At 36.1% G+C, this 7,196-nt stretch overlaps 1 long non-coding RNA gene across 1 annotated transcript; it reads left to right on the top strand.

The window, feature by feature from the left end:
- The first annotated feature begins 4,053 nt into the window (after positions 1-4,053).
- Positions 4,054-6,263, top strand: LOC141299973 (uncharacterized). Its single transcript, XR_012341893.1, has 6 exons — positions 4,054-4,526; positions 5,038-5,103; positions 5,460-5,576; positions 5,710-5,774; positions 5,855-6,069; positions 6,154-6,263. It is a non-coding gene; the product is annotated as an uncharacterized lncRNA (long non-coding RNA).
- The last annotated feature ends 933 nt before the right edge of the window (positions 6,264-7,196 follow it).

Below are 7,196 nucleotides of genomic sequence, written 5' to 3'. Positions count from 1 at the left end.
AATTTGGCTCTCCAAGCCAACATTTAAAGTTTGTCATCGAACTTTAGCTTCTAGTTATTATTATTATTCTTATGACCTAAAGAAATTTCTGACAGCTACTCCTCCGAGGCCTTTGAAGCCACAAGGCCCAAACTTGGCAGAGACCTGGGCCCTTGTCCCGAAAGAGTTGCTATATCTATTTGGACTGATCAGATGTACAGTTGATTTATTATTAATTTTTGAATATGACAAATTTCCCAATGAATTACATGGGCTGAGAAAAAATGCGCCCTCTAACAGTAATACCTCTCGACTAAAGAGGCGGGACTCAAACCTCTTACTTACAGTCACTCTGAAATCGGTGGAAATACAAATAAATACCGCCTTAAAAATGTAAATATTACAGCGATTTAACTCTAAAAACCCATTAGAACATATCAACAGCTAAGTTCAGTGGTTTGTGAGTAGTTCTTGTAAAAGAAAAGCTCGCACCCTTCAGCGAGTATACAAGCCGTCAGCACGAACTCTCTCCGTATGTGCTCATAAACAACATAACTTGCACGAATTAGAACGCCTTTAAAATTAATATATTTCAGCGATTTATTTGTAAATACCCATTAGAACACATCAACAAATCAGCCTTTTGTGATCTGTTTTATTTCAAAGTTAAAGCACTGTCTTCAGCAAATGTGTTATACAGACGAGCTTTCACGGCTGGGAGCTAACTTACCCGACTGAGAATTAAACATGACTGCACGTCTTTTAAAAGCATTTAAATAAAAACACTCCAGCGATCCAACACAATCAATATACAAGAATATTTTAAAGAACTACATTAGCGGCAAATGAGCTTTTCAGTTTCACTAAGAACATGTTACCGAGCTGTGACTTACTTTCACTTTGAATTTGGTGGAAAATGCATATAAATAATGCCTTTAAAATTACAATATTCCAGCCATTTAATTGTAAATACCCATTAGAACACATCAAGACCTGAATTCAGCTGTTTGAGCGAATTTATTGAAAACCCTAAGCAATTCCTTCACCGCGTACAGATTGCTTTCAACGAGTATACATGGAGACGAACGACATAATTTGCACGAATTAGAACGCCTTTAAAATTACAATATTGCAGCGATTTAATTCAGTCCACCCATTAGAAAATATCAACAGCTAAATGCAGTTGTTTGTGAGCATTTTGTTTTTTCATACAGAGAGCGCTGCATTCAGCAGTGTGTTAGACATGAGCTCCGAGATGTCCGACTGAGAATTATACATGACTGCACGTCTTTTAAAGGCATTTAAATAAAAACACTCCAGCGATTCAACACAATAAATATAGAAGAATATTTTAAAGACCTGCATTGGGTGCAAATGACGTTTTTCATAGGCTTAACTAACATGAGATGCACGGCTGCATTTATGTGTCTGTTAACAAAGACATCATTTGCACGTCTTTTAAAGCTATTTTAATACAAACACTCCAGCGATTCAACACAATAATAGTTCAGTCATATAATAAAAAGTTTAAATGCTTGCTTATTTCTGCTTTTCGGCTCAACCGCACGGCAACGCGACGCGGCTTTGAAGCAGGCGCTCATCACTTATTCCCAACCCAGGCTCATTGGCAATACGTGACTCTGCCTACATTTCTGCAGAACCTGAAATACGTATCTCCAGGTACATTTAGCTGCACTTTTCGGGTGAACCGTCCACTAGAGGCGCTAATGTGTATTTTTTTTCCTCCTTTTTAAATACACGTTTATTAAAGGTTAGAAAGCAAATTAAACAGTGCTCGGTCTTCTCAGCATACAAAACGTTTGTATTAAACTTGTTAATTCCACATTTTTAAGGTGCCAAAGACACACGTCTCGTCTGGATTTATCCTTTAACTTCGATGGAGAGTTGCGTACAAATACCACGCAGCATCTTCTACGGCAATTACGTCACCAGCCAGACTCAGTTCGACCAGTCCACCTGATACGTGTACACCTTCAAGCAGGTAAGTGACCGCGACAATCTTTTCATTATTTTAATTATTTCGGTGTTTCTGCATCACTTCCATGGGGTCATGTGTTAAAACGGAAGCTTAGTGGAACAGTTAGCACGGCTGCTAACGTTAGCCTACGATTGACATTAGCCTAAGCATTACCACTGTAACTGTAGTTTTACTATAGTATTTGTAGGATATGCACACTAACCACTAGCTTACTATGGTTTTACCACTGTAATTGTAGTTTTACTATAGTATTTGTAGTATATGCACACTAACCACTAGCTTACTATGTTTTTTTTTACCACTGTAACTGTAGTTTTACTATAGTATTTGTAGGATATGCACACTAACCACTAGCTTACTGTGGTTTTACCACTTTAATTGTAGTTTTACTATGGTATTTGTAGTATAAGCACAGTAAACACACTGCTGCTTACTATGGTTTTACCACTGTAACTGTAGTTTTACTATAGTATTTGTAGTATATGCACACTAACCACTAGCTTACTGTGGTTTTACCACTGTAACCGTAGTTTTACTATAGTATTTGTAGTATATGCACACTAACCACTAGCTTACTATGGTTTTACCACTGTAACCGTAGTTTTACTATAGTATTTGTAGGATATGCACACTAACCACTAGCTTACTGTGGTTTTACCACTGTAACCGTAGTTTTACTATAGTATTTGTAGGATATGCACATTAACCACTAGCTTACTGTGGTTTTACCACTGTAACCGTAGTTTTACTATAGTATTTGTAGGATATGCACACTAACCACTAGCTTACTGTGGTTTTACCACTGTAACCGTAGTTTTACTATAGTATTTGTAGGATATGCACATTAACCACTAGCTTACTGTGGTTTTACCACTGTAACCGTAGTTTTACTATAGTATTTGTAGTATATGCACACTAACCACTAGCTTACTATGGTTTTACCACTGTAACTGTAGTTTTACTATAGTATTTGTAGGATATGCACACTAACCACTAGCTTACTATAGTTTTACCACTGTAACTGTAGTTTTACTATAGTATTTGTAGGATATGCACACTAACCACTAGCTTACTATAGTTTTACCACTGTAACCATAGTTTTACTGTGGTATTTGTAGTATAAGCACAATAAACACAATGCTTACTATGGTTTTACCACTGTAACTGTAGTTTTACTACAGTATTTGTAGTATATGCACACTAACCACAAGCTTACTATAGTTTTACCACTGTAACCGTAGTTTTACTATAGTATTTGTAGGATATGCACACTAACCACTAGCTTACTATAGTTTTACCACTGTAACTGTAGTTTTACTATAGTATTTGTAGTATATGCACACTAACCAGTAGCTTACTATGGTTTTACCACTGTAACCATAGTTTTACTGTGGTATTTGTAGTATAAGCACAGTAAACACAATGCTTACTATGGTTTTACCACTGTAACTGTAGTTTTACTGTGGTATTTGTAGTATATGCACACTAACCACTAGCTTACTATGGTTTTACCACTGTAACTGTAGTTTTACTGTGGTATTTGTAGGATATGCACAGTAAACACAACGCTTACTATGGTTTTACCACTGTAACTGTAGTTTTACTATAGTATTTTTAGTATAAGCACAGTAAACACAACGCTTACTATGGTTTTACCACTGTAACTGTAGTTTTAATATAGTATTTGTAGTATATGCACAGTAAACACAACGCTTACTATGGTTTTACCACTGTAACTGTAGTTTTACTGTGGTATTTGTAGGATATGCACAGTAAACACAACTCTTACTATGGGTTTACCACTGTAACTGTAGTTTTAATATAGTATTTGTAGTATATGCACAGTAAACACAACGCTTACTATGGTTTTACCACTGTAACTGTAGCTTTACCATAGTAACTTTGATTTTACGGTGTACTATTTGTAAAGCGCAGTAACCACAATGCCTACCACACTTTTAAATGTTTTTTTGTGAAGTAATTGTAATTCAGTATTTGTTTCTGTCTTGCAGTTATGTCAGATCACCTTCTCCAGCAGCTAAGAAGCCATCTCTGGTAAAAGCCATCACTGTATGAACTGTAATTCATAATTAATTTACATATAGTTTTGCTCTCTCTCTCTCTTTCTGTGGTTCATCATGACATTTTTAAAATGTCATAATTTTGACCAATTCTGTTAGAAAGCTGCTAGAATTAACAGGGAACTTGAACTCAAAGCTCCCAATGCTGATCTTGAAGAAGCTGTGAAACAGGCTGAAAAGTCCTTCTATGATTCAATCTTTCACAGTAATGTTGTAGACATTTAGCTATAACTGATTTGCTTTAATCAACGCATCCTTATTGTTAGTGTTAATAATACCTTTCCTTACAGTCCTTCCTCTCAAATATTTTGGTCACAGATTTTGTTTAGCACATTGTCTCAACATGTGTGTATTTCTCTTTGTTTCAGGGTAAAGGGAAGACCAAAGGAAGGCCTGTCATTGGATTTGAATTGGGCCATGTTGTGCATTTCTGGAAAAGACCAAAAGCAAAGGCAAACATTCCAATGGTATGTCAATGTTGGTCTGAGCACCTGGACTGAACTGTACTGCAGTTACATTTTGCACAGCATCTGTACATACCCTACAGCCCCATCAGAAACAACAACCAACAAAGTGTCATGTCGAAGTATTAATAATTCATACAATTTACCAAGCCTTGCATGTCTACTGATTATTTTTTTTATTTCTCCTCTAGTCAACACTCACTCCCATCTCTAACTAGTCATGTGAGAAATCAGACCTTCAGTTAATTTGGCCAAATCAGATCACTTAAAGCTGTTCACACCAAGAGCAAGAATTATAATGACTATTTTAATTGTTTATATTTCACACTAACAGAAAATAACATTCTTTTTATCATAAGCGTATGCTGCAGTTATGTTGTCTGCATTTAAATGCTCAGGCTATTTGTGTGGTGGATTTTGATTGGCTGTCAATGTTTTCATTGTTCAACATCTGGAAAAAAAAATTCTGAAAGAGATTCCAACCATATTGTTTCTGTCATTTTATGTCAAATAGCTGCGGTGTGGACTCATCCTTGGTGTGAAGAGGCGTTTAAACTGCTTACAACAAAACCATCAGCAGGTAATCATATTTAAAATAATTCATTTTAGTTTGCTGTTAAATAAAAAATTTTTTCTAATGCTGCTTGCTTCTCATTCTGTTAAACTTACACAATTCTGCCTATTTCTCTTCATCTTATTTCTTTACTCCCTCACTTAACACATTAGTTTGTGCTCTGTTGAAAAATAGAAGCTTAGAGTTTGCATGATGGCCTTTTCTCAGACTCTGAATAGAAATGTATACAGATGAACTCAGGAGACTGCTAGAGTTGCCCGGGAACTTGAGTTTGAAGTATATAATTATAACTGCTTAATTTATATGTTTAAACAACAATAATAATTAAAAATTGGGTCAATAAATATTGTATTGTTTTAAAGATGAAGACCAAAAAAAGCAAAGAAAATCAGTCCCGGCAAGCCAGTCCTGATGAATGAGGAATGAACATGGTCTTCTTGTGCCCAAACACAGAGCTGAAAATTTGCACATTTCTACTGGTATGTATGTATTCAAGCAATGTAGTTATACGGGTTGGGGTTAGGGTTATATGGGGTATAGCAATGGATGTTAATCTCTCAAAAGACAGCCGTTACCATTTTTCACATGCACTTTTTTTTTTTTTTTTTATAGCTCCTAGAATTGGCAAATCAACTGTGCTATCATCTCTGGAATTTGGGCAGGATTGGCCAAATATGGTGAGTACTGACACCTGCACCTATTCATCAACACTATTTCTCTGGAATTATTGTTGACTTATTGTTTTGTTTGTTTGAAGGAGGGTGAAGCCAGTTGACCATATCAATTCAATGGCCACCAGATGCAGCATTGCAGCCTGAAACCGCCAGTAAACTGCGATGAGGACTGCATTCCTGAACAATTCTACTGTGACAGCTCAGATGTTACGGCCCGTAAAAGTAAACTTCACAAATGACAACTGCAAAATAGTTGTGAAGGGATCCATTTGGCTCATATCTCCAACAAGAATCAATGGTAAGTCCAATGCAACAATTAAAAATAAAGATATATATTGTTTATTAATTTACAACACCCTAAATACATGTTATGTCCCTCCAGGATATTTACATCAGTTGGTGTGTGAGGAAAGCATAGAGGACCATCAGAGACTCCAGCCACCAGAGCCATGGATTTTTCTCATCGTTACCATCAGGCAGAAGTTATTGCAGATCCTGCACCAGCAGACACATTTTTCCACAGGCAATTAGACTGCACTGAACTTATACCAGAAACAATACACAGCACATCAAGCTCATATGCACTGCTCTCTATCAGTTGCACTGTCTGGACTCTAACTCGCTATTATTCTGCACCATGACATTCTGTTTGAACTGATTCATTCCACACTGCACTGCAAAGGTATGCGTACTGTGATTATTGTTTTAATTTCATGCTCTCTGTATAGCATACTATTTACCTTATTGTTCTCTACCTGTATTGAGTCCCTTATATGTGTGTGTTGCCTGCATTGAGCATTTGTTGTCTATACTTTCATGCTGCAGTTTTCACAAAAAAATGTCACCACCTGTACACTTGTGATCATGGTATTGTGACAATAAAGTGATATGATTTAAATTGGTCACATGTCTTTTGTCCGTCAGTTGTACTGTAGTGTGCTGGATAACAACTTCAAATTGTTCATGACATGGAAGGAGATTATTAAGATAGGGATATGGATAAGCAAGCAAGAGGAAGAAAACCAAGAGAGCTCTGATGATGAGCAGGAAACTGAATGTGATTCTATGATGCTCAAGACATTTAACCATGCATGCATTTGGGAGGCTTCATCTGGTTAAAATAATATGGTTTTAACATAACCCATTTTTATTTCTCTTGAATATCATTTGTCTTAATAGGCTACTTTAGCTGTCTTTATGATGTAGCACAAAGTATTGGATAATAAAGTATGGTAAATATTCTTTATTAGGAATGTTTGGTAAATACACCATTTAATTGTGTAAACAATACACATAATTACCATGAGTGTTTTAATCAAGATGCGACATTTGGTCATATTAATGACATTCAATACATGAAGGGAAGGCTGAAAGATTCATTAGAAGAGACTGCATGGACTACAGTATATTGCTACAGGCACTTTA

Source organism: Garra rufa, chromosome 24, assembly GCF_049309525.1.
Source record: "Garra rufa chromosome 24, GarRuf1.0, whole genome shotgun sequence".
NCBI lineage: Eukaryota > Metazoa > Chordata > Actinopteri > Cypriniformes > Cyprinidae > Garra > Garra rufa.
The sequence above is the reverse complement of the archived record's forward strand: the minus strand, read 5'-3'. Positions and strand labels throughout refer to the sequence as shown.